This window comes from Cupressus sempervirens, chromosome 6 (genome assembly GCF_028749045.1).
Source record: "Cupressus sempervirens isolate cs-2001-9-10 chromosome 6, ASM2874904v1, whole genome shotgun sequence".
Classification (NCBI taxonomy): Eukaryota; Viridiplantae; Streptophyta; class Pinopsida; order Cupressales; family Cupressaceae; genus Cupressus; species Cupressus sempervirens.
Window position 1 is genome coordinate 385070284 of NC_143123.1, and position 17266 is coordinate 385087549.

The window sequence follows — 17266 nt, forward strand, 5'->3', positions numbered from 1 at the left end:
AAGAAATTCCATTTTCCCTCATGTGCATATCTTCTCCATTCCTCTTCTTCATTTATATAGTTAATCTACATTAAGAACAAAAGTAAGATTCATAGATCTCAATATAATCTACTACATTCATTCCATTGAGTGTGATAGGTTATTCAAATCCATCTTGCCTGAACTATTTGTGCCTACAAATAATTTGGTTATCCTTTACTACTCTTAGGTTAAGAGCTTATAATGTCAAAACTTTTGATCTCATAAAAACATATACATTGCATATTATTGCAAATCATAAGGGAGGTGTACCTTGTAATCCAGAGGGCAGTGGTAGAATACATGTTACATATTCTGCCTCCCTGCCAAATATTTGAATTTTAAACACTTGCCTGCCCAACGGTCACTTCCTAGTTTAATGTTATTTTAAACATCCTAGGAATATCGAAAAGATTAAATGATCGAATCTTATTATATTCCTCATTTCTGTGGGCCCACAAGTCCCTATCATCAGATCAAGAGATATCTAAGGCTGGCACTATCTTGCTATGGGAAGTTGCATGTTGTTTTGCCATAGTGACATAGCACCTTTTGGCCATGTGTCAAGTGGGTCATCCCTTTCCTTATTGTTTATTCAGCGCCGAATTTTGCTACATCCATGACGAGCGCTATGGCACTATCAAAAAATTTGTGTTCCTCACCGTTAGCGACATAACGCCTAGACGGAAAGTGTTACTGTGATGACATCAAAAGGAGGATGGGTCCCAAGTATGCCCCATCAAATATCAATGAGGAAATTTGTTAGACATGTTGGCAATTGGTCAATTTTTTCATTGGCTAAAGTATGACTATGTAGAATGTGGGTCCTACTTCACTTGGTGGGCCGCAAACAAGGATTTGTCAGATAAGTTGGCACATGGCCAGCTTCTATTAGTTGGTATACTAATAGGTTAGATCTATTTTCCTCACCCTTGGATCAATCTAAATCAATGGTGGGTGATATCTTGCTATGGGAAGTTGTGGGGAAATTATCCATAGCAACATAGCGCCTCGACGACGCGTGGCACAGATGATGTAATTGGCCTGCCCTTCTTCAAAGTAATATTATGGCTTGTCCTTGGTGGCAATTATTAGGTGGGTCATAAGTACAATGGTGGTATTCCATTGGTCCATTCAGCCAACTCAGTGTGCAGTTATGCAATTTTTTTGATCATTGAAGATCTAAGGAAATCGACGGTGGGCGTTATCTCGCTATGGAAAGCTACGAGGATATTACCCATGGAGACATAGCACCATTGTGCCATGTGGATCAGTGGGACCAAGTCTCACCAAGATGAGTATGCCAGAGATGCCAGGTTGTGCTAGGTGGTTGCCAACTAGTTCGTGGGCCCAAGTTCTCAAGTTTCTTCTAAGGGATAGTGCAGTAGTATGTCGAGTCTTCATGATTTCCAGATCAATCTAAATCCACGGTGGGCACTATCTCGCTATGGGAAATTGCTAGGAGGATACGCATAGTGACATAGCACCTTGGTGACACGTGTCCCAATGGGTCCGATGGAGGTAGCAATGGTTAGATGCATTGGCAGTTAATGTGATCGGCACAGTTGGAGTTTGAGGGTTGGCACAGTTAGTAATGAAAAGAGAATTGGATTCTTGTGAGGTGGCAAGATAAAAGAAGGTTATTGGCCCATGTGGCTTGTTTTTCTTATAGTGTTCAGCTGACTCGCTGACTCTATTGATTCATACACCAAAAATGATAAGAAATTGAGGTTTTACATGAATTTGATCTTCATGATCAATTCCAACCACCAGAAGGGAATGTGAAGCATGCAAAGACACTCTACCACCCTGATCTAATCTATCTACTTGGTCAGAGCACAGTTATAGCACTGCCTCTATCTTCTCAAGGCCCTATTTTAGTTAACAGTCAAATTTCATGGTACCAAAAGTTATACTTAAATCAAATTTCTTCAAATCCCCATGATTGTTCTTGGAAGAGCCTTGATGGGGGTGGTTGCAGGATAGTTTTGGAGGGAAAATCTCAGTTATACCTAAACAATAAAGGCAATTTTTGTGAATTTTGTAAAGGGTCGACCTTTCTCTATTTTCTCTATTATTGCTCTATAGATTCTCAGTGTAAATTCCCCTGTGCCTCTAAACTACATGATTTTTTGTCTTATCTCTTTTAGCCATTGGTATGAAAGTGCAAGAACTCTTTGCCTCTTACTGATGTTTTGTAGAGATCTATGATCTGCATGACTATATCTCCTTGGCCTATGAATGATAATATAAGTGAATCTCTCTTTCCTTGTGTCATTCATCTTGGTCTTCTAATTTGCATGTGATTATTAGATTAAAGCAAGTTTGAATGTGTATATCCTTAGTTTCATTATGGTTCAATAGTGCATATATGGGCAGAGTTTGGTCCGAACACTCTATTTTGGTGCATCACCTCTTTAGATTAGATTAGGTAGATTTTCTTTCATGCTCTCCTTCTCCCTTTTCCTCTCCAAGAGTAGTTAGGTGCATCCTGATAGTAAGAGGAAGCTAGCCTTCTCTGGAGACTCAACCTCATAGTTCAAGTCCCACAGCTTGGAGGTTGTTTCCATGTTTCACTAGGTTGTCCTCATGCATAGGCTTTGGACAAGGGTGAAAACCTAAGTGACAACAATTTTTGGCACACCTGGTGGGAAAACTTTTCAAAAAAATTCAAGCCTACTGGTGTCAAAAGGGAAGATTTCAAGATCAACACCAAGGAGATAGTACTAGCTTCGATGTTTAAGCCTTCAAGAGGCTCATTCTTCAAAGTACTTGGTGACTCTGAGCTTCAAATACATATCTGGTTCTAGACCAAAGTTGTAGTGATTTATGCCTAGAGCTAAAACAAGGGCATCTTCTAGAGGTAAGTTTCAGTATCAAGAGCTTTCATTTTCAAACCCTAGAAGAAGGAAGACTAGAATATCTTTATCACCAGTTAGGAGTGCAATAGAAACAAATACCCTTACAAGATCTATCTCTACTCCTCTTGCTGTTAGATTTTAGCCTAGATTGCCATCAATACATATCAATAGATCACTTGTCTATATGGTGTTGCCTAGAGCTCATACTTTTTCCACCTTTAATGGTGGAAGCCCTCTCTTATTAGCCCAAAGACATGACATACTAGTAGCTGCCCTCTAAAGTATACCAGAGTTTACTAGTGAAACTTCTATCTCCCCCTTAGAACACATTCAATAGGTTGCAAATGTCTGCAATATAAATGGTATTACAGAGGATGATGTTGCAGTTAGGCTCCTAGCCTCATCCTTGAAAGGAAAAGCACTACAATGGTATAGAGGTTTAGCTCATCATTCTATAATAGATTGGGATGGATTAGAAGTAGGGTTGTGCAAACATTTTTGAGGATAAAAGTGACTATTGTCACTTTTAGAGCAGTTGACTACTATAAAAAGAGCCCCCCATGAATGTATGACTGATTTTAATTATAGATTTCAAAAGAAATGGGATAGAATACCTACTTCAGTGAAGCCTACCCCCGGTAATGCCTTGTTGCATTACCTTAGAGCTTTTAATAGTGATATTGCCACTACAATCCAAACTATGGGAGGAGATACCTTGCCTAATGCTTACGATATAGTGATAAGGGCAGAAAATATATTGATACAAGGAGGTAAACTAGTTCCAAGGCCTCCTATGCCCTTCTTCCCTGATGTTCCAAATCATCAACCAGCAATGGCTCCTCTTCCCACAACTTCTACATCATAGTAACTTTTCCTAGTCCCTCAAGCTTCCACATCTTCAAATGGGATAGATGAAGTCAAAGAGATGATGCAATCTCTGATGCAAAACATGGATAAAAGAGAAAAGAACCTAGAGAAAAGATTGCAAGATTATGGGAAGAAGCCGGAGGATAACTCCTCTATGATGCAAAAATTAAGTAACAAGGTGGTGACTTTAGAAATATAGCAAGCTCAAGGTAGTAAGCCTCATCAATTGCAATATCAAACTCCAAGTAGTGGTAGGCCTCCAAATCCTAATCATTTGAACAATTCTTTTGATCAGAGTAGGCAGGGTGGCCATGCTTCAACCTCAAATGTAAACCAAAGTAGGGCCATAGTCCCTCAAAACAATATGGCTCAAGATCAAAAATTGTGTCCCTCCTATAACTACTCATATGCCTATTGTCTGTGTCAGAAGGCTTAATCTTTTATGGCTTTGACAGTCCAAGAGCCTGAAATACAACCATCATATAAGGAGGACCAATTTAAAGATGCCTCAGATATGCAAAGATAGTGTGATTGCTCTTTTATGAATCATCAGACGGAGGAGCATTGTAATGTAAACCAAGATTCCATTGCTCATAACACTAGAAGCAAAATAAGAGCTATGGAAGTTGTTGTCCCTTCTCCTCCCAATCAGGCCTCAACTTCAAATGCAATATCTCATGAACAAGAAGCAAATAATCAATCAAGTACCTTTCAGCAGCAAAGGAAAAATCATAGCAGAAAGGATGCAAGTGATCCTCAACTTATTCCATCTCAACCTCATACAATTGCAGCTCCCAAAGCTTCTACCAAAACACTTGCTATTCCATTTAGTGTGGTAGAGCAAATGAAGAAGAAAAATTTGAATATCTCCATGTGGGATGTTGTTGCTACTATACCCATGCAAAAGAGATTACTGCAGCAAGAATTGGAAAGAATTGAACCAAAGGATCAGAAACTTAGCATGGAAAGTATCACAAGCCTAGTACAACCATCAAGGGAGGTAGAAAAAAGTAAAAAGGTTAGACGTCCTCCATTCTATGTTTCTCTAATTATAAGGGGCAAGCTAGTCCATAATTGCATGATTGATTCAGGGGCTAGTAGTTTAGTGATGCCTAGGTGTGTTGCTGATGCTTTGGGAATGAAATATGAGCCCATTGTTAGGGATGTATTATAGTTGGATGGTAGTACTGTCAAGAGTGTAGGGATCCTTAAGAATGTGGAGATGGCCTTACATGCATGTCCTGGTTGTACTGTAACCCAAGATATCTTTGTTACTGAGGTCAAGCCATATTTTTCCATCTGTCTGTCAAGAGACTTTACTACCCAAATAGGTGGCTTCATATCTTTTGATTGGTCATATATGTGTTTTAAAATGAGATATGGAGCCAATGCTTCAATCAAAGTAGAGCCTCAAGCCCTCCATCATACTGAATCTTACACCCCCAACCCCATCAACATGAATTTCCCTATCCTAGAGATGGATGAGAATGACATAGTGAATGAGCCCACCACTTCCCTAGTAGAGATAACTAATTTTTTCTTGGATGAGTGGGCTAACACATATAAATTTGACCCTGTGTTAGAGACCCTTGAGACAGGTCTTAGTACATATTGTATATTGGAGAAAGATGCTCTAGTTCCCAATCTTGTGGGTACTAAAGAAGATATGAGTGGGATATGGAGTATGTACTTTGATGTATCAAGGAATAAAAATGGATCAAGGGCTAGTGTGATGTTGATTTCTCCTACACAAGTAAGGTACTACTTCTCCTTTAGGCTCCAATTCAATTGCACTAATAATGTAGCCGAGTATGAATCCTTGAGTTGGTAGTTAATCAAGTGAGAAATCAGAATATCACCAAGAATGGTTTGCTCAAGTCTTATAAAAATAGGGTGTGGGATTTGCTTGAGGGTTTTAATGCATTTAATATTCAAAGCATCCCTAGAAAAGATAATAGACATGTTGATAGACTTGTAGCAATAGGTGCATCTTATGATGTACCAAGGAATCTTGAAGAAAAGAAGAAGCAACAAATCAGAGTGGTAGTAAGGCTTGCTGTCCGTAATAACAACATCCATTGGCAAGTGTTTGAGTCTGATGAGAAAATTGTGAGCTTCTTGCAGAATGAGGCAGATTTTTCAGAGAGAAATTAGTCAAGACTGTAGGATCAGTATGGTGATCAAATCATTCACCTCAGCTCCAACAAGCTGCCTAAAGGTCTCATTACCTTAGAGAGTGTTTTTAATCTTGATGATCAAGCAAGAGGCAGGGCCATGAACCTAGCTGATGATGAAGATGACTACACTCCAGTCATGGTTGCTAATGGAAATTCTTTAAACATGGGGAAGGTATGTTCTAAAATTGAATGAGAAAATTTTATTCATCTATGTCAAAAATTTAATGATGTATTTGCTTGGACATATGATGACTTAAAGGGCTTTGACCCAAGGTTGTTTCAGCATACCATAGATTTAATTAATGATGTAAAACCAGTAAGACAAAAAAAAAGGCCAATGAATCCCAAGATTGAACCCCTAATGAGAAAAGAGTTATCCAAGTTGATTGAGGCCAATATAATTTTTCCGATCAAACACTCATCATGGGTAGAAAACCTTGTCCCTGTTAGGAAGAAGAACAAAGAAATTAGATTGTGTGTGGACTTTAGGGACCTTAACCAAGCTTCCCTTAAAGATCACCATCCTCTCCCTTCTATGGAGCATATTTTGTCCAAGGTCAGTGGTTCAAAGAGATTTTCATTTCTTGATGGATTTTTTGGCTACAATCAAGTACTGGTTAAAGAGTTTGATAGGTACAAGACTGCATTTACCACTAAATGAGGTACTTATGCTTATTATAAAATTCCATTTGGACTAACCAATGTAGGTGCTACATTTCAGAAGGCAATGGAGATGGCCTTCAAAAGATTGATTGACAAGTTTTTCTTAGTTTACCTTGATGATATCACTATGTATTCAAAGGATTTAGAAGATCATTTTGATCATCTAAGATAGGTATTCCTAAGATGCAAAGAGTTTGGGGTTTCCCTTAACCCAAGCAAGTGTATCTTTGCTACTAACCAAGGAAAATTATTAGGACATATTGTATCTGAGGATGGCTTAACCATTGATCCAGAGAGGACAAAAGAAATACTTGCCCTTCCTCTTCCTAAACACAAGAAAGGGCTGCAAAGTTTCCTAGGCAGGATAAATTTTGTGAGAAAATTTATCCCTAATCTTGCTACCATGGTGAAACCTCTTACAACTATGCTCAAGAAAGGTATGGTCTTTGCATGGACCAATGAAGGGAAGGAAAGTTTTGAAGAGATCAAGAAAGCCATAGCCTCAGCCCCTACTCTCATGAATCCAAATTTTGAGAAAGATTTCATCCTTTATACCCTAGGTGGTGAGTCAAGCATTTCTGTTGTCCTGACTAAAAGAAATGATAAAGGTGACGAGCAGCCCATAGCTTTCTTTAGTGAAGGGCTTAAGGAGTATGAAGATAAATATAACTATGTAGAGAAGCAAGCCCTTGCAGTTATTAGAACTTTAAAGAAATTTAGACACCTCCTATCTCATAATAAGATTCATTTGTTAGTACCCCATGCCAATGTGAAGGATTTCCTCTTGAGCAAAGATATTAGTGAGAAAAGAGTTGGCTAGATTACTAAAGTGATGGAATATGATATTAACATTCAGATTACCAAGCTGGTAAGAGGAAGGGGGTTTTGTAAACAAATGTTATCATCTCAAGAACCTGATGAGGAAGCTACTATGATACTAATAGAGCAACAAGAGGTGAGACATGGTGACCCAAGGAATTGGATGGATGAAATGAAGAGTTTCTTATTAGGGAATGGATACCCTCAAGTATTAGATAGAACTAAAAGGAGATAATATAGATTACAGTCAATTCCTTATGTCATAGTTGATGGTATCCTTTTTAGAAAAGATTTTAATGGAGCCCTATTAAGATGCCTTGATACAGACCAAGCTAAAAGAATGATCAAAGAACTTCATAATGGTCCTGATGGTGGTCATTTCTCAGTAAGGACAACTTCAATGAAGATCATGAGGGCTGCTTATTACTAGCCATCTTTGTTTCATGAATGTCATAAGTATGTGAGGAAGTGTGAAAAATGTGCCTTCTTCTTTGGCAAAAAAAGACTTGCAGCTCTTCCCCTTCATCCTATTCAAGTGGACCAACTTTTTGCTCAATGGGGATTGGATTTCATAGGCCCTATCAATCCTCCTTCTAATCCGGGTCACAAATGGATTTTAGCTGCTATAGATTATTTCACCAAATGGACAGAGGCAATTGCATTGAAGGATGCCACTAAATCTTCAGTTGTGGATTCCTTGATGGAATTGTGACCAGGTTTGGTGCCCCTTCAACCATTATTTCAGATAATTCAAAGTCTTTTGTTGAAGCTCAGATCTATGCATGGGTAGTGGATCATAATATCTATTTGAGCACATCCTCAAATTACTATCCTCAGGGTAATGGTTTGGCTGAGTCCTCCAACAAGAACTTGATCAGGATCATGAAAAGGACAATAGAAGATAACTAGATGTGCTAGCATAAAAAACTGAAGACTGCACTATGGGCTGAAAAAATAATTCCTAAAAGGTCAATAGGGAATTCACCATTTGTGTTAGTTTATGGTAGAGAAGCAAGGCTTCCAATTTTATTGGAGTTCCCATCCCTAGAGCTAGATCATCAGCTGGAGTTGATTGAAGATGATGCTATGACAGTAAGAATGGCAGAGCTGATGGAGCTGGAAGAGAAGAGAAATAAAGCCATGCAAACCCTAGAGACACACCAGTAGTAAGTAAAAAAGAGTTTTGATAGGATGCCTAGGGTCAGGACTTTCAGAGAAAGTGATTTGGTTTTGAAATGGGATGCAGATAGGGCGAAACCAGGAAGACACTCAAAGTTTGATGCATTATGGAGTGGCCCCTATCTTATTATCAATTGCAAATAGGCCAATGCTTTTTAGTTAAGCAGGCCTAGTGGTGAAATTTTGCCCATCCTAGTCAATGGGATTTATCTCAAACCATGCTTCTGATGAAGGTTGAAGGTTTCATGTATATAAGTAGAATAGTTTCTATTTTTTTCAGCTCTCCTATTTTCCAAGAAGTGCACAAGCACAACTATCTCTCTATGAGATAGCTAGTTTTCTTGAAGTTTTATGGTTGCAGGAAGGAGGTTTTGGTCTTTGGTTCCAATTGCAAAGAAAAGGATTTTAGGTTTTTCCTCTAAGAGGTAGGGTTAGGTTTTCGCAGTGCTCAAAATCTACATTTTTTTTATGACCTTGTAGCCCAATGGATGCTTCAAGCCACTAGTCTTATGCATAGCAGGCTAGCATCCCCTATGAGTCACCAGAAATGTTACATATTGTGCCTCCCCATCAAATATTTGAATTTTAAATACTTGCCTACCCAATGGTTACTTCCCGATTTAATGTTATTTTAAACATCCCAGGAATATCAAAAAGATTAAATGATCGAATCTTATAATATTCCTCATTTTTGCAGGCCCGCAAGTCCCCATCGTCAGATCAAGAGATATATATGGTTGGTGCTATCTCGCTATGGGAAGTTGTACGTTGTTTTTCCATAGTGACATAGCACCTTTTGGCTATGTGTCAGGTGGGTCCTCCCTTTCCTTATTGTTTCTCTAGTGCTGAATTTTTCTACATCCACGGCAGGCGCTATGGCGCTATCGAAAAATCTGTATTCCTCGTTGTTAGTGACATAGCACCCAGACAAAAAGTGTTACTGTGGTGACATTAGGAGGGTGGGTCCCAAGTATGCCCCATCAGATATCAATGAGGAAATTTGTTAGACACATTGGCATTTGGTCAATTTTTTCATTCACTAAAGTATAACTGTCTAGAATGTGGGTCTTGCTTCACTTGGCAGGCTGCAAATGAGGATTTTTCAGACAGGTTGGCATGTAGCCAATTTCTATAAGTTGGTATACTGATAGGTCAAATCTATTTTCCTCACCTTTGGATCAATCTAAATCAACAATGGTCACTATCTTGCTATGGGAAGCTATGCAGAAATTATCCATAGCGACATAGTGCCTCGACGACGCATGGCACAGATGACGTAATGGGCCTGCCCTTCTCCAAAGTAATATTATGGCTCGTCCTTGGTGGTAGTTGTTAGGTGGGTCATAAGTACAATAGTGGTATTTCATTGGTCCATTCAGCCAACTCAGTGTGTAGTTGTGCAATTTTGTTGATCATCGTGGATCTAAGGAAATCGACGGTGGCTACTATCTCACTATAGAAAGCTACAAGGATATTACACATAGCGCCATTGCACCATGTGGATCAACAAGGCCAGGTCTCGCTAAGATGAGTATGTCAGGTATGTCAGGTTGTGTCAGGTGGTTGCCAGGTGGTTCATGGGCCCAGGTTCTCAAGTTTCTTCTAGGGGATAGCATAGTAGTATGGCGAGTCTTCACGATCATTAGATCAATCTAAATCCATGGTGGGTGCTATCTCGCTATGGGAAATTGCTCAGAGGATACACATAGCGACATAGCACCTCAGTGACACATGTCTTAGTGGGTTTGGTGGAGGCAGTAATGGTTAGACACGCTAGCAGTTAATGTGACCATCATAGTTGGAGTTTGAGGCTTGGCATAGTTAGTAATGAAAAGAGATGGTTAACCATGTTGGACTCTTGCAAGGTGACAAGATAAAATGAAGTTATTGGCCCACATAGCCTGTTTAACTTATAGTGTTCGGTTGACTCGCTAACTCTACTGATTCATGCACCAAAAATGATAAGAAATCAAGGTTTTATATGAATTTGATCTTCATGATCAATTCCAACCACCAGAAGTGAATGTGAAGCATGCAAAGACACTCTACCACCCTAATCTAATCTATCTACTTGGTTAGAGTACAGTTATAGTGCCACCTTTTTCTTCTCAAGGCCCTGTTTTAGTTAATAGTTAGATTTTGTGGTACCAAAAGTTATAATTAGATCAAATTTCTTTAGATCCCCAAGATTTTTCTTGGTAGAGCCTTGATGGCAGTGGTTGCGGGATAGTTTTGGAGGGAAAATCTCAGTTATGCCTGAACTATAAAGGCAATTTTTGTGAATTTTGTAAAGGGTCGACCTTTCTCTATTTTCTCTATTACTGCTCTGTAGATTCTTAGTGTAAATTTCCCTATGCCTCTAAACTACATGATTTTTTGTCTTATCTCCTTCAGCCATTGGTATGAAAGTGCAAGAACTCTTTGCCTCTTACTGGTGTTTTGTAGAGATCTGTGATCTACATGATTGTATCTCCTTGGCCTATGAATGATAATAGAAGTGAATCTCTCTTTCCTAATGTCATTCATCTTGGTCTTCTAATCTACATGTGATTATTAGATTAAAGCAAGTCTGAACGTGTATATCCTTAGTTTCATTATGGTTCAATAGTGCATATATGGGCAAAGTTTGGCCTGAACACTCTATTTTGGTGCATCACCTCTTTAGATTAGATTAGGTAGATTTGCTTTCATGCTCTCCTTCTCCCTTTTCCTCTCCAAGAGTAGTTAGGTGCATCCTGATAGTAAGAGGAAGCTGACCTTCTCCAGAGACTCAACCTCACAGTTCAAGTCCCACAGCTTGGAGGTTGTTTCCATGTTTCACTAGGTTGTCCTCATGCATAGGCTTTGGACAAGGGTGCAAACCTAAGTGACAACAATACATACACTGACCCATTTTTTGGTAAACATCCTTTTTCTCTCCAAAACATTAGGTATCAAAGAGTTAGGTTATAAAATCTAATAGGAGGACAAACTATTAACCAACACAATTGCATGCAAATGAAGTATCAAAGGAAGGGAAAATACCAAAAGAGCCTCAACAAACACCTCATGATACAGAGACTTGGACCTTAGCCCAAAAAAATATAGTGACTCCAACTATAGATCTCTCTCAACCAGAAAGGACTCTAGAGAGGATTGATAAGGGGAAGGGGCATGTAGTAGAAACAACTTCTTTAGAAAAATACATGTCTCCCATGGACACCACACTAACATAGTTGAAAAGAGAAGTTGTGTTCCATCAAAAAATACAACTAGACCTAACTGATGAGGAGGGAATGAAAGAATTGGTAAAAGAAATCAAGAAGGCTGAGCCACCTATGGGTGATGCACAAACATTGGCCTTCATAATGAAGAACCAATATCAAGACTTAATTGCACATACAACCATTCCTCCTCCACATGCTAACACTGAGGAACTCACTCCTAAAGACTATAAAATCAAGGAGATCATGTTAGGGAGGCCCATGGTTGACACAATAAAATTAATTATCACTATGGGCATGAAGGAGTTGTTCTGGCATATGGACTGGAATGAGTCTAAGTTGATAGTACTCAGGAACTAGAATGAGATATGAAGAGGCTATCTGCATGAAATTGTGGACCCTATAGACTTGGATAATCTAGAGATTACTTTTGTTGTGGCATTATAAAGGAAAGGGATGAGAACAATATGATTGGACCCATTTTTAGAGGCATGTCAGCGATGGCATGACATTTTTGAAGAGAAAGGTTTGAAGATATGTTGAAATCTGATTGAAAAGATCATTATTGAAGAAGGGAGATTGTTTTTTTTCTTAGTAAAATAGGTTTTATAGGGATCCTGAAATCCAAAAGTTTTACATAATAACAAAAATATAAATAAAAAGTAAAGTCTAGCTAGTATGCATCTTCTTATAAAAATCCAAAACCAAAAGATAGGCCTGTGACTAGGATATAAAAACTAGAAACTCTAGATAAGGGAGAAACAAAAAATGAAAACTATAACTATTAGTTCTCCCTATCTAGAACCTGTAGAGTCTTTTTAGCTTCACTGGCCTTCTATTTGTCCATGCTCACTTAATCCTAGTTATGATCATCCACCGGTCCCTTGGTCTCTTTCTTTTCTTCCACAATTTTCCCATAGTCCATACTGGCTTTATCTTCTTTTTCCTTGCCAAAGCCAGCTTCCTTCAGAGAATCACCCAAATTATTGATATTCTCACTTAGGGTGTCCAAAGTTCCAATCACCTAGTTATCCAAGTTTTGATTATCAATCTCCATCCTTAAAACTCTTTTTTCAACCATTGAGATACAGTCCTTCTAGTCAACATGGTGTCCCTAGTCACTGCTTTGCATGTGGTTGTCCTTCTGACTCACTTTCTCCTTGAGATCTTCTATCTCATGAAATAGCCATTTGATAGAGCTAAAATTATCTATCATGCTATTTTTAGCATTATTGAGTAGGTTGAGTCCATATTCTCTTGCATTGTCAGAGACTGCAGCAAGAGTTGGGTCAAGAAGTTCATCAAAATGGACTTTGCTATCTTTTTCCTCCATCACCTAAGGGTTCATCGTCTCTCTAACTATTCCCATCTTTGTCATTTTAGACTTAAAATTTCTCCAAAATCCCCTCTTGTCTTTCAAAACCACCTCTCCATTGTCATCCACCAAAGAAATTATCTTCTCGTGCAATGAAGAAATGGTAGAGACGGGGCTCGAGAGCAAAGGAGTCTAGTCTTTAGTTTCTTCTAGTAGCGAAGCCTCCTTAGTCTTCCTTTTCTTGGGGTTCATTGTTGATAAAGAATGTTTTCAATCATTGTTTTGTCACTGATGTCAAACCTACTATTTACTAGAATGACAATTTCTTATAAGATCCAAGTACTATCACTTAGTTGATTGATGAAGAGGATTTAATCAATAAGATATAACAAAAGCACCTAAGGGAAAGGTTGAGTTATGATTTTGTAATGAAGTAAAAGGATCAATTAAGACAATGGTAAAATGATGTATTGGTAATATATTTGAAGCTACAAAGGTTGGCCACACTTAGAAGAATAAGTTGTAACAAAACTATCTGCAAAGCTTGACTAAATTCATCAGTAGGTGTCGAGCAAGTTAGTTCATGCCGAGTAGATTATCAATAAGTGTCAAGCAAATGCAAAATCTAATGTGTGTTGACTGAAATAGAAGGTGTCAAGCAAGTTTAGGTGTCAAGCAAGTTCAGGAGTTGAGCTAGATAAAATGTAATAGGTGTCGAGCATTAGTAAAACTTAGTTGATGCCGAGTGAATCCACAGTAGGTGTCGAGTAACACAGTATGTGTCAAGCGTTAGAAAGTCAATAGTACCAAGCTACTACATTATTTGAAAAGTCAAAGATTTGCCAGATTTGAGCTAACAAGTTTGTTACCTTGAATTTTGTGAAATAGATGGAAGATAAGGATGATGAACTGGTGGTACAGAATTCTAGGTTAACTATTTTTAGGAAAATTTAGGAGGATTCTGCATGATGTTTCTAGAAAAACAAGATAAGAGGAAGATACATTGTATCTTACTTAATCTATTTGAACCCAAAATAGGAGTGGGAAGATTAGAGTAGGAAAAGTATTCCAAACTTCTATTTAAGGAGTTATAGGTCAAGAAGTAGAGTGTGGTTGGAGAGAGTGTGTGGTATCAAGGAGAAGACATCAAGAGGGAGGAATAGAGTATAGATACTCTGCTTTGATAAGTGACCATAGAGGTGATTGCATTGGCACAATGAGCATCGAGACTCAAGGAGATAAAGCTTGAAAGGAGGACAAGCTATCAGAGATGTAGAGACTGAAAGCTAGGCTAATTTGTGAACTAAATTAAGATTTGAAATCTACAAGTTATGTTGTGAGTTGTATCAGATCAAAAGCCCTTATTGTTACTCTCTAGCAATTGTATCAGTTAGGGAAAAATCCTATGGACTTAGGTTGGTTTAACATCCATTTTGTAAATCCTTTAATAGGGTGGCATTCCAAGTGAATGTTCTAAAGTCCTTTAACCAGGCCCACTTCTAATAGGGTGGTTGAAATCCCTTAATAGGGTCACATTTAACAGTGTGTTTTGTAGTCTTTAATAAGGCAGGCCTTTCACAGGGCATCACTTTAGAAGAGTGAGAAATGAGTAGCATGTTACTGGTGGTTTTTCCCAAATTGAGTTTCCACGTAAATCACTATGTTATGTGTTGATCTTTCATGTCTCATTCCTGCATGTTGATTTTTCAGTAACTTGCTAAGAAGAATGTTTAGCTTGGATGCATGGTTAGTTTAAATGGGCTTACTATACTTAGTGAAAAGTTTTATTAGGACATTTGGACCTTGAATAACTGATTCACCCCCCCTACACCCACACCCCCCCCCCTCAATTATTCTAAAGTGTAGCTAACAAGATAATATAGGGTAACTTGAACCTTTTGTGCCACATTCATTTGAGTGCAAACAAACTAGTATCCAGAGTGAACTAGGATTTTAGGTTAATGGATGAGGTACATACCTAGGCTAAAGACCTATAGGCACTGAAATCAATAAAATTTCAAAGGTATTTTATGTTAATGGAGGTATACGTGGCTGAGGAATTTGATAAGCTAGATGACTAGATAGAGAAGATATCAATTGCCAATTGTTAAAATTTATATAACAAATTTTGCAGGGGCTGGGATTATAATCCAAAAGCAAAATACAAGCTACAAGAAGAATTGAAGCATGAACACAATAATAAGAAAAAAATTACAATATGTTCAATATGTGTTGGACTAAGCCATCTTGGTCACCTTGGTTCCCTTGATTTCCTTGGTTTCCTTGGGTATCTATTACATGTGAGCTAGCCTATTTATATAGGCAAGAGTCAAAGTTAGGCACCTACCAAAGTTAGGTGGCATGGGATAAATGAAGACATGTGTTTAATTCCTATGAGGAATTAAATATATGTCTCATAAAATATCTCAATAATGCCTAAAGGAAAAACTAAACTCACCTAAGTAAACTTAAGCAAATAGAGAAATTGGGAAAGTTCAATCTACTCTAACACCCTCCCTTAAGTGCAACATAGGGAGATGTACTTAAGTGTACAATGTAGCTACAAAAAATGCATGAAAAAGCAAGGTAACTACAACAAACTTGGGTCCCAACAACAAGGCATGATTAGGTGCCCAATCACAACCAAATCTCTATAAAGTGGAGAAATAGAGAAAACCCAATGGGAAAAACTCTACTCCAAAAAGAGATAGCTAAAAAAGAAAGTACAATTTTTCAAGAGGCTCTCTCAAAACCATAAGTACAATAATACCCCTTGGAGAGGGGCTCAAGACTCCATAGGCCCCCTCAAATGGTAGAACTCCTTTGTTGCTGATCAAACCAATGTGGCTCTAATCTAGAAGTAGCAAAGGTAATGGACAAAGAAGAGGAAACCCCAGAATGTGAGGAGAAACTGGAAGTCCAAGCTTATGCTTAAAGGAGTATGCATGAGAATCCTGAAATGGAATCTCTAATGGCAGTGTGATAATAGGTGTGTTGAATATGTCATTAGAGAGGAGACTAGTGTCCTCTAAAATATCTGCAACAACTACACTAGGTGGCTCGATGAATGGATTTGCAATGGCAAGAAGTGTTGAAGAGGAATCTTGTACAATTTGAACACTCCTAGTCAGTGTAAGTGTATGAAGGCCAAACATAGTCCAATACCTACAAAACAACATTTCTCCCCTATGGAAGAAGATATACCAAGTATAAATGAAGGAAGGCTTCCCATGATGGATAGGAAGATAGAAGGGAAATCCCCAATACATGAGTATGATCATATAGAACCATGTAATGTGACTTCTCAAGTGAAGATGAAGATTTGTGAATGTCAATCTCCAAATGCTCAAATATCTTCTCTGAATAGATGTCCTCTAAATGTGCTAGAAAAGTATCCTCAATCATGTCAAAATCAAAGGAATGATACTGATGAGAATGATGAGAGATAGAGTATTCTCTCACAATAGCCAAAGAAGAACCATCCTCAAAGAGAAGATGAATGTCATTGATGATGTCACCCAAATCCTCAAAGTGTGACTCCACAAACAATCCTGTAATGTCTATAAGGAAGTCATCTGAAGAAATAATATTTAGAAGGCACAGAATAACCTATTGCAAAGAATCATTGGAAGCTTTCAAAGAAGTAGGACCCAATTCTATAGAAGCAACAATAGAAGAAGGATCACCAAATTGATCATCCAAGTGAGATGCGTCCAAATGAGATGGGGAAAATGAAGTCTCAGTATCATCCATAGAAGCCTAGCTATCTAAGGAAACATCACTTCCAGATGAAGATCCAACATCTCCGTACAATTGTTGAATGATGGTCCAAGCAATGAAAGGGCACTATGTATGCTTAATATCATGTAAAATATCCTCAGATATAGTAAGACATATTAGTCCATAGACCATGTCATTACGATTCCACCATGTTATTTTCTGTTCATAATTGTTTGTCTTAGGAACATGTCCTAAGAGATGGGGCAGTAGATCTTGCTCAAGGCAATGATTCATTATCCCCTATTTCCATAACATATAGTTTCCTAAGTTTAGATCAACAACAAAAGGATTAATATATTCATGAAACATGATTAAATTCCCCAAATGATAGAATGCATCAAGAGTATGCAAAAATGCATGAGACAACCCCCCTTTTCACTAGAT